A 14990-nucleotide genomic window follows, 5' to 3' on the forward strand; every position below is an offset into this window, starting at 1 on the left:
CTCTCTCTCTTTCTCTGGTTCTTAAAATAAGGACAAAATTATGTGCATACTATCCTGGGGGAGCATTTGTGTTTTTCAAATTACCTTACTTTGACTGCTCATAATTTCTTAATTCAGCAGGAGGACATGTTGTGGCCACCATTTCATGAAAGGTCTGTGAACAAGCCAGCTGTTTCTCACTTCTCATTTTGTCACTTCTTTTTTAATACTACAGACTATCTAATTCTGTGTCCCGTTAACAAGTGGTATCACTATAGCCCAGGGGGACTCCAACCACTGAATGTTTGGGTGACCCACAGCCACTTATGAGTCTGAAGAGCTGGAAAGGGGACTTGTCAGGGGCATTGTGATTCAGACCCCGGCTCAGTGGAGCCTTGGGGTAAGACCTCGGAACAACCTGAGAATATTACTGGAATTGAACAATAATAAAATAACAACAATTAGTTCACTTTCATATTGTATCACTACATATTCCAATCACTAAAGAAACAGTAAAGGCCAGTTTGTGAGATACTCATGCACAATGCGCACAGACCACAAAAGAGCCCTCCCCATTCCCCTGCATGGTGCATGCAAGGGTGACTCACCATACCAGTCCCTGTGGTAGTGCGTGCACCCACCATGTGCACTGAGCAGCCCCAGGGGAGATGGTAAGTCACAGTCTCTCCTGGTGCTTCCCTAGGGGCAGTGTGGCTTCCCATCACATCCTGTGCAGGGCTCAGTTGAGTTCAGTTCACAACTGCAGGCCACCTCACTCCTGACAATGTGGACCTCAGTCATAGCATGCTTTTTTGAAAGAAATTTTGCACAGGCAAGATAACTTGGAACTGATGGGTTCAGTCAATCTGGGTCTGATACACTCAGTGCGTTATTATGGGAGCACACAACTATATGCTAGTCCTAATGAAAAAGGATCAGCATCTCGTCTACACACGGAGATCCCAGATTTGGACTCCCCCTGCCGTCTTTTCACTCAGTGAGGAGAGGCCAATCTAAAGCCCTAGAGATTCTCACAGGCAATGTTGTCAACTGCACACCAGAGCTCTGTAGTGAGAAAGAAGCCCCGAGTACTGTGGGAGAGTGTAACAAAAGCAAATCTAGACCAGTCCACAACTTGAAATGGATTGACCTTCAGTACTATTACTGCAGCTACCCACCACATCTCTAATGCCCAACGGGCGGTCACGCTCCTGCTGCCCCTGTGAACAACATCCCAGAGCCCACCAATCAGCTATTCCTTTTTGGAAGGTGGAGGTAATTCCCAGTGGAAACCAGATGTCTTCACAGAGCTGCTGCTGCTACTGCTTCTGTTCAAGGGGACTATGGAAGAACTGATAAGAGCTCTATGTAAGCCTTTGAAGCTCCCACCCATTGTTAGCAACTCCCAGCAAAAAGTGGAGCTCCTCCTCAGAACAGGTGGAGGGACCCTGGGGAGAGGGGCTCCAAAAAAGTTAAATTACAATTAAAAGACTTACAAATGCTGAGGTTTTCCTGCTGTACACTAAAAACACAAGGTTCGGTGCTCAGTTGTGCTGAGTTCACACTCAGCATAGCTGTGGGGAAGGGGAAGCCAAGGTGGCTTTAAACCACTTTCCTACTCCCCCCAATCCTGGAACTGTCTCTTGGTGCAAGTTAAAGTAGCCTAACAGCTGCTGTCTGCTGTGCCAGCTGTTAACGGCCCCCTACAGCCTGTTACACTGGTGAGGCTCACCAGAGTACAGCCCGGCCCTACCCCAGATATTCCCCCAGACTGACGGTGCTGTAGAGGCTACACCAGCTCCAGATTCCCCATGCTGATATGGTTAAGACTCTTTTATGCTGCTTAGCTGGATGAAGGACCTGGCCCAGGGTTCCAGCCATACTTTCAGTGCTGCTCAGTGAAGGGCTTGTAAAAATGCCTCCAAGTCTAGTGTCTGACATACTGCATACAAGCAAGAAAGACAAATAGGAGGAGGTGGAGGATGACAAGAAGAAATCAGCAACAGCACAAGGGATGGAATGTTAAAAAATTAATTAGGATTCATTACCTTGGGCTTATTACGAACAATGGTAAAGCCCTCCAATAGCGCACAGCTTGGATAAACAGGGTTATGGTGACCAGGGCTGAGGAACAGAGTCATCAGCTCAGTCTGCAGGAGCTACTGAGGGAGCCACTCCGTAACCACCATTACATGTGTTGGAGGAGAGAAAGCGCGTTGCTTCCCCCGAGCCAAGCTGCTGGCCGCACCTAGACATCCCCTCACCCACTCAGAGTTCTTCTGGCTGTGCCCCGACTTAGAGATCAACCACAGAGCCTATTGCTGTGTCTTGCACGGGGTTACAGAGGATCCCCCTGCATGGGCCATCCATTCCCTGGCACCCTCCACTCTGGGAATTTAGCACTTTGATTGATGTTTCAAGGCCTGCATTTCCATGGACGGGATGAAGAATTTGGCCACTAGTTTTCTTGTTCGTTTCAGGCCAGCGTTCATTTGTCACTTTATTCCATCTACCATAAGAGTTACGGTGTATCTGTATTAAAGTGAAATCCCAATCCGACCTCCCCTCCCACTCTCTGTGCCAAATGTATTTTGGAAGCCCCATAGCTGCATTTCAGTACATTGCAGTCCCCACTGTCAGTGTTTTGATCTTCCTAGTTTACTTCAGTAGAGTGGGCGTGAGGAAGACCCACTTGGTCCCTGATATATTTATTATTACTTTTTAGCTCCATTTCTAGTTTAAAAATATGCAGGCACTGACTGCCATGACTGTCATTGCCACTGTGAGCAGGATGTGTTTTTAACTTCTCATCTGAAATATTTGCATCAGTGGTTGGTTTCATCTTTGCCCCTGCTTGAGGGAGGAGGATCTTTCTTTCACTTCTCTATTTTGTCATGATCTATAGAAATAGGTTCAAGAGGGCAGAAACGCGGGGCTGACATCCCGGATGCTTTGACTCACCCTCATGAAAAGTTATTGGTGTCAGTGCTGCTCAAGCTGCTGACTTTCCCCTGGCTTCTTTAATTTCTGTTCCCCTGCCACATGGTACAATAGACAATAATGAGCTCTCACATTCCCTTGCCATCCCCTTTCTATCAGTCAAGAGGAAAATATGTATATATTTCTTTGCAACCAATTGAATTGTAAGATAATTTTTTGCAAAACATAATAAATTTACTTAAAATAAACATGTACATGGCATTTTTCAGGAAAAGCTTTTCAGCCATATTGCTGTTCAAGAAAAGGAAGAGAAGATAGATAATGAGATAACTTTTATTAGACCGATAGATTAATACACAATATTTGTGGCTGAAGAGGCCTTTAATGCTCTTCATTTTGGCTCAGGGTTGTGGCTTGTGCATTATATTCTTCAGTCCAATAAAAGTGATCACATTATTTACAGTACCTTAACTTTGGATTCACTAGAATAGGGCTACCTAGCTATTTATATCACACTCATCACCAGGGTGTCTAAATGCCTATAAAGATATTGCACATTCAAAATGTTATGAATGTTTGTCTCCATTCTCACAGTGCTACAACTCTTGTGAAATGATGCAAACTTTTAATAAACATTGGATTTGCTTTACAAATGTTGCAGGTCAAAAATTGTTTCCCTCTCACTCAGCTATTTTATAGAGCAATGAAGGCAGACAAAGAAAGAGACTCTCGAAACCAAACTCAACCATTCCCCCTTCCCCTTGAGTGTCTGGAAACAAAAAATAATGGTGTTATGAGGTTTTGTTTTTCTCCCTTTTTTTACCACTGACTACCACAATTCAAAATGCCCTGTCCCATAATCAGCAGCCCTAACATTACAGATACAACAAGCACAGATTTCCAAGCAAGTTAGGAGGGTGACGGTTTTTTGTGTGCTTTTCTTCATCAGTGCTAATGGAGAAGAATTTTTAATCTGTAGATTGACTTGTTTGTCTCTTTTTAGTTTGCCAATTTCTCCGAAATGACAGGGGGAAGAACTATTTTCTTTGCCATGGGAAATAGCTAAAGAGCATGGACCAGTTTCTGCACTGACTTACAGGGCCTAGAGTTGCAGAGTCAGGGAAGAATTTGTCTCACTGTTTTCATAGGCTCAGTTGAAAAACAAAATGTGTTTTGTTCCTACCTCTGAATTTTTGTTAAAAAGAAATAGTTTTAATAGACATAAGAGTGCCATTTTTACATTCAGATATGTACAAATACTGTATCTTGGTCTCTGTGTATTAGACAATAAGAGGTTAATATATGCCTTCTGAGAAAGTTGGATATCCCAGATTTGGAATGCTGCACAATATCCTGAGCTAGGAGGTTTGAATTCTATTCTATTTGAAAACTATTCTTCTTGAACAAATATTTACCTAATTTGCTATGTCTAATAGGTAATCTGATACAGCTTTAAATCCTAGGAACACTATTCTTGTTTCTGTTTTTAACTAGACTCATAGACATTAAGGCCAGACGGGACCATCATGATCATCTAGTCTGATCTTCTGCACATTGCAGGCCCAGAACCTCATCCACCCTCTCCTTAATAGATCCTTAAACTCTCACTAAAAGAAAAGGAGTACTTGTGGCACCTTAGAGACTAACCAATTTATTTGAGCATGAGCTTTCGTGAGCCACAGCTCAGTGGCTCACGAAAGCTCATGCTCAAATAAATTGGTTAGTCTCTAAGGTGCCACAAGTACTCCTTTTCTTTTTGCGAATACAGACTAACACGGCTGTTCCTCTGAAACCTGTCCTTAAACTCTCACTGAGTTACTGAAATCCTCATATATTCCTTAAAAGACTTCAAGTTACAGAGAATCCATCACTTACTCTAGTCCAAACCATGTAATGGCCCCATGCTGCAAAGGAAGGCAAAACTAAAAAAACAAAAAAACAAAAAAATGTCTGCCAATCTGACCTGGGGAGAAATTCCTTCCCAACCTCAAATATGGGGATTAGTTAGACCCTCACATATGGACAAGACCCACCAGCCAGACACCTGGGAAAGAATTCTTTGTCGTAACTAAGAGCATGTTCCTTCTGGTGTCCCATCTCTGGCCACTGGAGATATTTGCAAAAGCAGTAGCAGATGGGCCATATGCCATTGTAGGCAGTCTCATCACACCATTCCCTCCATAAACTTATTGAACAGTCTTAAAACAAATGTGTTTGTTTGTTGCCCCCCTGCTCCCGTTGGAAGGCTGTTCCAGAACTTCACTCCTCTGATGGTTAGAAACCTTTGTCTAATTTCAAGCCTAAACTTATTGATGGCCAGTTTAATATCAATTTGTTCTTGTGCCAACTTTCACTCTTAATTTAAATAACTCCTGTCCCTCCCCGATAAGAGGGTCAATAATTTGGCAGGCAGCCTATGAATTGTGGTGCCTAGCAATGGTGGCAGTATCTAGTGTGTATGTGCATCTGGGGCTGTCCAGTTCACAGGCAGAGATATTAATTCTGAAGCCTGTCAGTCAGGGCCCAAAGGATAGGTTAGCTAAACTGTGGTTCCATGGCCCAGTTAAATCAGTCAAGATATAGACCATAGGTAAAAAGAAGATGTTTCTTTGGTTACTACATCCACATTTCACTCATCTTGCCATTCTAGTCCAGTTGTATTGGGACACCTACTCCCTTCAAATAAGAAATGTTGATCATAGGGTTTACCTATACAATGCATTACAGGTTAGGGTGGGGATTGGGAGAAGAGACCTTTCACTGGTCACTGCAGTGTCAGTAGGGTAAGGCCTAATCATTTTTAATGGATGAGAGGTGCCTTCACATGATGGCCTACTTTTGTACAAGGTTGAATCATACCAACGACATTTGGCAGGCTTTCCCAATACAATATAAAACCAATGATGTATTAAAATATATCTTAATTAATTATTTTTTAAATTATTCTAGCATTAGTAACTGTCTTTTGTGCTGTGGCAGGTAGTTAAGTGGCAGAAAGGAAGGCTGGTCAGCAGTGTAACAGCAGCTACTACAGTGAATAGATACTGTTCCCTGCCCTTTGACGGGGGACCAAGGCCATGACATAAAAAGTGGGCTTCACCTTAGTCATTATTATATCCATGGAACCTGTTCTTGTCATCGTTCAGGTTTTAAGGGAAGATTTTCACAGGTGCAACTGGGAGTTAGGCACAAAACTATCATCTGTGCCTTTGAAACCCTCCCTTGAAGAAAATCCAAAGCAGATTACATCTTTTGAGTTGAGGTCCGCTGCCATCCAACTTACAGCCCGGCAAGCTGCAGCAGTTTCAGAATTTAGAGTCTTGAGGCAATTCTCTTTCTGTTTCGACATTTGTTTTGTAAGAGCAGCGTGTGTCTCTCTATGTTCCATTGCCATTAAGAGTCCAATTCTTTTATTTGTATTTCTCTCCCTCCCTGCTTTTTAAAACATCATGTTTATGCAAGTAGACAGGAGGCTCTCTTATCTGGGTCACACGTTTGCTGGAGGTCATTGAAAGGCTACAAAATAGAGCATGCCTAATTCTGCTATTTCTGAAGTTTTCTCACATGTACTCGAGACAATTATGACTATTTAAATGAGTTCATTACATTTCACAAATCCTTTGAAAATTGTGGCATATCAAAAATATTCCTCACTCCTTTTATTTCCCCTAATGCCTTTTAGAAATGTTAGAGTCCAAGGGGCTGTTGGACACAAGCTTTCCAGCTTAAGGTGTGGCAAAAAAAAATGTATCCAGTTTCCACTGCAGGCATAGTTAGTAACACTCAGGGGGAGAGGGACAGGGAGGAACAGTGAAGTCAGTGAAGTAACCAAACACTACTCTACTGGGGATAATGCAGAGTGATGCTAAAAATCCCACCGAAATCGTTACATGTTTTTTGTGGGGGTTGTTCTTGGAGTGTTTGTCTGACTATCCCCTCTTTGAGGAAGAGGATTTGGTGATCAAGGAGAGGGTAGGTGCCAGCCTGCAAAGCTCAAGGATCCATGGGCAATGCAAACATTGGCTGTGTATGTGTCAAGCCATCATCTCAAAGATTTAACCCCCCTGCAAAGCTCTCATAGCATCCCCCTTGTTGGCTAACCCCTTTTCCTGCCAGGTCCCCATCTGAACTCCTGTGACCTTCCCCTCACTCCTCTCCTGAAGAAGGATAGAAGGCATGAACAGGGAGTTACTGCTGGGATGAGCCAGTGATGTCATGATTTGGTAATAAGTCCCCATTAGCTCTTGCAGTTGACTACCGGCTATCTCCCCTAGCTGATGGAGGGGCAGGGTCATGTTGGGAAGGAAGTCCGGTAGGTGGGGAGCAAAAGACAGGAATGAGGCTCCAGGTTCCTTTCTGGTTCTGGCTCTTCAAATTCTGGTTGGGGTGGGCAATTGAGAGGAAAGATGGCCCAGTGGGACTCAGGAGACCTGGGTTCAGTTTCTTGTTCTGCCGCCGACTTCTTGTATAATTTGGGAGAGTCACTGAGCCTCTCTGTGCCTCAGTTCCCCACCTGTAGAATGAGGATTCATAGCATAGCTCTACCTCTCTGGGATGTTGTGAGAAGAAATAAAGATTGTGAGGTGTTCATATACTCCAGCAATAGGGCTGTACAAATACCTAAGATAGAGAGGCAGGCACAAGCAGAAGAAGAGGGAGCACTGTAGGACCCTCACACAGTGACAGCAGCAGTTTGGCTCTTCTTCTCCTTTACCTTGAGCACCTGTGAACTGTCCCTGGTGTAACTGTCCCTGGTGGATACCTCATGAACCGTACTGGTGGGGATACAGGAGGAATGCTCCCCTTGTAGCAGCTCCATAGTCATGGCTTGACAGCTGCCTGAGTGGGACTGGATGGGTCTTTGAAACAATCACTTTTTCCCATAGAAGTTATCAGTTCCAGATTCTCCAACTGAATTGAATGCACCGGGCCTAAGGACTTGAGGGAGGGCCAGTGACTGTGATACACCCCAAACTTAACTCATTAACATTGAAAGTGGGGGTAGAGGGCAGGAAGGAAGGGTAAGGGTTCCTGATACAGATTTGAATCCAGTAGCTTATCCCTTCAACACTCAGAAATACATTACCTTGGTTTCTATGGCTGTTGTACTCGAGGAGTAAGAACTTTGCAACAACTTCATACAAAGACACTTACTGTTAAATGAAAACATCAATGCTCCTTCAAAGGGCAGCTAACAAGGGACTCGTGAGCCCCTGACAATCCCCTTTGGGACGTCAGTGGTCTGAGCAGCAGCCACTGTGAGTGGAACTGTTATCAATCAGCTCTCCACCCAAAGGAGCATGCTGTGCAAAGTGGGTGCTCCTGCTCCCTCACTGTCCCTGTCCTGCTACCCAGCATGCTGCTGACCCTCTGCCTCTAAGTTCAAACACCCAAGTTTGAAGAGTTTGGCCTTCATTAGCATTACAATGAGTGTTAAAGAAAGTTAGAAATCCAGCAGATTTACTGTTGTGATTTCAATGACACACAAAGACCGTGTCATGGGACTGGTTTGACATCACAAAGTTCTGGGCATCTGTGAAAAAATTTCCAATCACTTTATTAAATATTACATAGAGTATCATCTCATTGAGCAGTACTGTCAGTTCTAAGGAACTCTGTCTATACCTCTACCACGGCAATCTGGAAACTGAAAAGAATAGAAGATGATAGCTCATTAAGGAACGTTTCTTTTCAGTGGGTAAAAGAACGTTTATCAAAGTAGGCCTGCATCAACAATCAACTCTGGGCAGAAGCCATCTTTATTAATGAAGGGGAGGGAACACTTTTTAATCTGCCTGAGATCTCTTATCAATTGATTTTATATGATTTACTGTAGGTTTTATTCTCTAAGAATTATGATACACTTCAAGTGCCAGCAGAGATCCAATATTTTTATTGTACAGCTTTGTCACTTGACACTATGTCATTTCTTTGTGACACTGTAATATTCCCCCTGCAGACACTCACTGATATTGTTTCACATTAGCCTGGTCTCCATAGATTTGCATGGTCATGCCATCATGATAAGTCAGATTTAGGTAATTAGGGGGGAAAGTACCAACAAAGAGTTTTGCTTAATTTGCACAACAAAATATTAAATAAGATTTTTAGCTATGCAGCACTCCTTGATATTACTAGAATAAATTCACCTAGACCACTCTATATTTATTCTATGCTGCCTCACAAGTCATAATATCAGAAGGACCCTAAATGTTACCATCCATGTATGGCTCATAAGGAGGAGGGGATTTTATTGGCATTAGATGCTGGGAAAGCCTTTGATCACCTCCTCTGGAAATGCTTCTTCGCTGTTCTGGAGACATAGCTTTGGACCAGGGTATACCAAGGCCATTAAGCTATTTTATGCATCTCCTACATCTCACTTGTGAATAAGCTGAAACCTGCTCTATTTCCCTTACTAAGTTGCACATGTTAAGGATCCCCACTACCTCTTTTATTATTCACTTTATTTATAGAGCTCCTTGTAGTAACCAAGGATATCAGTGCTATCCATGTTGAGGAAGAAAAGCATACTTTGCAGACAACATTCCTTTATACCTATCCAAGTCAAACAACTCATTGAAGCATATTAATGACATACTTGAAGAACCCGGGCAGTTCTTTCAAGGCGTTGGCCCAGATCCTTGGATATGGCTGAGGGGTGTGCATGGTTGCTTAGGAAAGGGGGAAAGAAAGGTCGACAGTGAACCAGTCCCTGATATAACTTAGAGTAGCCTTGGGGAGCCGGGCAGGGGGAAGGAAGTGTAAAAGAACAGTAAGCTTTATTGAATTTACCACTATTTTGAACAATGTGAAGCTGCCAAAATCTCATGCTATGCCCTGCTGGCATGCCTGATGTTTAACATTACAGCTCTGTATTTTTAAATTGCCTGGCTGGTTTAAAGCAGTTGGTAGCAGATCTTCCAGATTCCCTCACAATAGCTAACATATATCCTGACAGGGGGCTCCCTCCAACTCCTACTGTAGTCAGCTGAAAGATTGCAATGGACTTCAGGGAGTATTGGGTGCAGCTCATAGGACACATTACATCTAGTAACAAGAACTGACTGGAGGGCTTTAGCAGACCAGTTGCTTAAAGAGCAGTTTTTCTTTCAATCATTCACATAAACAGTAAGGCCAGATTCTCATATCCTTACTCCATGAGTATCCCTATTGACCCTAATGGGAGTAAGGGGATCAAAAGTGGGGGGAATGGGGTCAGGAGAAGACAACACTTTAACCTTTCTTTCAGTCAATTACCATGGATAATAGGATCTGAGTCCCCTACAGGAGTAAAGGAATTGAATCTCCAGCAACAACAGTCTTCTCAAAACCATATTTACTAGCACATGAATGGAATGGAATGTCTGCTGTGACATGTGGGTTTCTATGTTCTCTAGTTAAGATTGGCTGCAGTGGAGTAATGTCATATAAGATGTCAAAAATAAGAAGCAACATGTTAGAAAAGTGCTGGCTGGAAATAAAGCCCTGCTTTTATTGGATAGCTGATCCGATAAAAGCAGTTATTTGAAATATCTGCAGATCATTTGGATCCGTGAATAATTGCTATCTGCACATCTCAAATTCTGTACAGTTTTTCAGTTAGACATATCTGTGCAAGCCTATAAATAGTAAAGCAATGTCGCTCACTGCATAATACAGTCTCTGTGCTTTTACAACTCATCATGAACTTCTATGTAATTTATTTTTTATTGAAGAATTCCAATTAATGGCTTCCTGGTGATTTTAAAGCCTCAAATTATCAGTCTCTGAAAACAAAGCAGAGAACATAATTATCATAAACCGAGAATTTTTCATTTTGAAGCTTATCTGTTTGTGCTAAGTATCTTGTCTGTAAGTAATTAGTGCCTTTATTTTTTCAGTAAAAATAATGACCATTCTATGCTACACATCCAAATTTTGTTAACTGCTAGATGTGCTGTATATATTATATTTGAAAATGTACCACCTAGGACCAGCTTTAAAGTATTTCATCAAATGATAATGGCAACAACAAAATACATCTGTTTGTCGGAATAAATTATGTGACATGTATTTTTTAAACCTATTATAGCTTTCTCTTTTCTTTCTAAGAATAAAAGCCTTACAAAAATATGTACTTGTTATTTATTACTATAGCTGCACAACAAGAAAAGATTGGTTTATCAGGTATTTGACTATTTATAATTCCTAACTGCTAATCAGAACCAATCAGCCAACCATTTATACTTACACAGCACCTTTCATGTGAATATTTTTAGAATGCTTTACCATAGATAAAAACAAATACACTTACATGAAAGAATTTTAAAACAATAAAGAAAAATTAGCTAAATATAGGCTAAATTCCACCTTGACTTAGGGTGGAATCCAAAATTTGGATTCTTTCCATTGATTTCAATTTGCTTTGGATCAGGCCATTTCGCCTCACATAACCCAAGAGAAATCAATGAAGCAGCTCAGCATGTCAGACAGTGCAATACATTTGGTCCAATACCTTTAGATATGATTTGGAATTAGTCAATGAACTCAATTCACATATGATAAATTATCTGGCCAAAAATGTTGTATTATTAGGTTTATATTCTACCATTGATATGTGTGAGAAACTCCCATTGATGTCAATAGCTGCTGTGCTGGTCTTTCATATCTACTATCCTACCTCCAGCCCTAGAAAATACCTTATCCTTGGAAAGCTAGAGAGACTCCCCACCCACCCCAATGAGCCTAAACAATTCTTCATATGGGGAAATGGAGGGAAATTTCTTGCTAAGCGCTGTTTTGATCAGCTTATACAATGACAGATGAGAGTCGTCGATCCTTATCCTAGCATGTACAGCCACAAATGTTATCACTAATCATAGCTTTTAAAAACTCAGTTATAATGGGAGCTGGCATCTGGCTTGAGGTATATGGCTCTTAATGGGAAGAAAAGTCAGGCATTTCTAAACCACAGTTAAAAGAGCCCGTTAGGGGTATGGTTTAAAAAGGTCTCATAAATGATGGAGCAAAGTCATACATAGCCTTTTAGATTAGTAAAATAATTCCTCAGCTGATCTGCTGCTTCACAGGAGGCAGAGAAGTTCTCTCATTGTGGGAGTAATGTGCTCAGCAGTCCTGGGTATGGAAAGTGTTCTGGTGGTAGAGTTGTCGACCAAGCTGCAAGCACCTGAGGGACCTGGCAGACAGACCTACAAATAAAGAATTACAATAGTAATAAAGACACCTTAAGGGCATGTAAAGAATAAGAGTTTCAGGATCCTAGGGAGACAGCTTGGGTTTCAGCTTGGAAAAATTCCTTGGAGAGCACTGAGACGGCTTTACAGTCTACTTAATATGAGCCTGAAGTATAAGAGTTTAAAGCAAGGAAAATTGAACCATCATTGGAAACAGCCATGATGGGTAAAGGGAGAAATTATTAACAGTTCAGTCTTGTCAGCATTCATTGTAAAGAAGGAATTTCCATGCAGAATCTGTCAATTGATTCATCCAGTCTGGTATCCTGCTTCTGCCAGAAACCTAGAGAGTCGGGGTAGAGGGAACACACATGGGGAAGTTAACTCCTGTACAAACAGCCCAAGCAAGGCCTATATATCACTATCAATTTAGTGGAGCATAAGCCTTGCACAAGCTCTTTGCACAGGGGTAAATGAAATCCGAATTGTCTTTAGCCAATTGTGCTATACTGATAATGGGGTGGAGGAATTCTCGTCCTAACTCCAGACAAATCAGCATTTGCCCTGCAGGGATGCAGTTTGATTGTCCTTATCACAGTCTTGTATTGCATACCAAATTCAGTTTAATGCAATAAGTCATCATACAAATCCTGACACTGGCAAATGGTCGCTGAAGCCTGCTCAACTGCATGGTCTGAGAGGCTCTAGAAATATATGTGGCTGTGACACTGGAGGCTAAGGACATGGCTAACTTGCCCAGGGAAGGCATGCAAATAGATGCAGAGCTAGACAGGAAAGACTGCAAAGGATCCTCAGAAATAGACTGGGCAAATGGGGGGATGTCTTAGCCCACGGCAGTATACTTCATAAATTGAGTTGGGCCAAGGAGTGCTCAACACAACTCAGGAAAGGTTGCAAGGGTTGCTTTAAGCAACCTTTTCACTCTACAGATCTTGGGCTGCTCTGAACGTGGTGTAATATACAGCTGACTAAAGGCAGTTCTAAATTATGTTGACTGCTAATTGCCACAAGGGACCATTATGACAACCAGGGATTACTAGGACATGGGGAATCTCTGGCCATGCACTGCTCAGGACCCATTCTGTTGGCTCTACATGCCTAGAAGATCCACTTTGCCACAGCTGAGGATCAGGGACCAAGAATTTGTGTTACTATCTCCTTTAATAAGTGTGTATAATTACCATAAATCTTACATATACTGCCTCAACTCTGCTCTGTTGTCCTACCTTATATATCGGATGCCTTCTCTAATCTGGTTTATAGAATAAGAAAATAACTTCCATTGTCACTAATTCTCATTTCTTTTAATAAGTATCAGTAACCAATTTATGACCTCTATGCCCAGATGAAGGAATAAAAGAGAAAGAATGACATGTATTTTGTTCACGAAACTATGTTTCCAGTGATCAGTGTGTGCTCTAATTGAAAGCAAATATTTTCTTGTTGCTCTTACATGTAGATTAAATAATGTTACTAATGCCATATTCTTCTCTGTCAAAACTTTGCCCTTCCTAATATCTATTAAAAGCTATGAAAGTTGTATCTTATGCAAGAATTTCTGCAGGGATATCACTTTTATGCTGAAATCCTGGTACCACTGAAGTCAAAGGCAAAACTTCCATTGATTTCAATGGAGCCAGGATTTCACCCTTGGTTTTAAATTCAATTCAGTGGGCACAACTAAAGGGTTCCACTGTTTTGAAAGTTTCTACTATTTTCAGCAATAGCCCTTGTTTATATAGTGAGGGATTTGGCTAGAAACAGTAGAAACTTTCAAAACAGCACCAATTTTTAAGGGCAAGCAATGTAATACATAAACACTGGGGGTTTTAGAAGAGAAGTAAATATGTATTAAAAATAATATAACAAATCAGACTACATGAGACTATATCTGGAAGCAGGCATATGCTGATACAAAGAGACAATATATCTCTTACCTAGTCCCCCTGTATTTCACGGGCCAACCCCACAGCATCTGACATTCCACATATTACAGAACTCTTTCTCCCCCATCCAAGCCTTCTTTGGTCAGCTCCCTTGCTACCTGAATTTTATTTGAGGTACCATCTATCCTGACCCTGTCTCTGGATCCCGGTAAATCTTCTGGATTGGTTCACATCTTCTGTTTTCATGAGCCAAGCATCCAAGCTCCCTTCCCAAATCTATTTTTTGGCAGGGTCCAGGCCAGCCACTAAAGTAACCCTTTCTCCCGCTACGGCTCTAGCTTTCTGCCTCCTGGTGTTGGTGGAGTTTGCAAACCTCTCAAGAAGTGTCAACTTTTATCATCTCTGCATGCACAGTCGCTCACACACGGCTCCCAGAAGAATGTAATGGAGAGGAGGCCAAAGACACTCCAGTTTGCTGTGTGCCTCACAGTATCCTGGCTTCCAGGCAGTAAGTAAATGTTAGCTTTTCCCCCAATGTTACATGCATTATTAATTCAGAAAGAAATTGAATATGGTTTTCATGCAAGGTGAGATGATTCTGAAATTTAATAAAAACAGTGGAATTTTTCATTAATGGTAGACCACAATTTAACTTTTGCTATCTTCCTATAATAGGGAGGCAGATGGATGAAAAGAGGTCATCCGCATCTTGTAACATTCCTACCATCTTCACTTAGAAAGTCAGTGGGTTGCAAAGAATTCTAAAGGAGTTTTATTTGTTTGCTTCATTCTATATTAAACAGAGTGACACGGTACATTATACTTGACAACATTTATGAATGTTCTGGGGAAATGATGCCCTCTGATTGACTGAAAATATTCGGCCAAATCATGTCCTCTGTGGGAAAAAACAATGGAGGGGTCAGGAAATTCCATGAATTTCAATTCAGCATTTTGGATGGTAGATGGTTCCACCCTCTGGATCAGG

General features: G+C 41.8%; 1 long non-coding RNA gene across 1 annotated transcript in view; it reads left to right on the plus strand.

The window, feature by feature from the left end:
- The window catches only part of LOC142071645 (uncharacterized), a 100229-nt gene that overhangs the window by 68030 nt on the left and 17209 nt on the right, over positions 1 to 14990 (plus strand). Inside the window, exon 2 of the long non-coding RNA XR_012667848.1 lies at positions 14341 to 14510. This is a non-coding gene — a long non-coding RNA (uncharacterized LOC142071645). The remainder of the gene's footprint in view (positions 1 to 14340; positions 14511 to 14990) is intronic.

Source organism: Caretta caretta, chromosome 3 (assembly GCF_965140235.1).
Source record: "Caretta caretta isolate rCarCar2 chromosome 3, rCarCar1.hap1, whole genome shotgun sequence".
NCBI classification, from domain to species: domain Eukaryota; kingdom Metazoa; phylum Chordata; order Testudines; family Cheloniidae; genus Caretta; species Caretta caretta.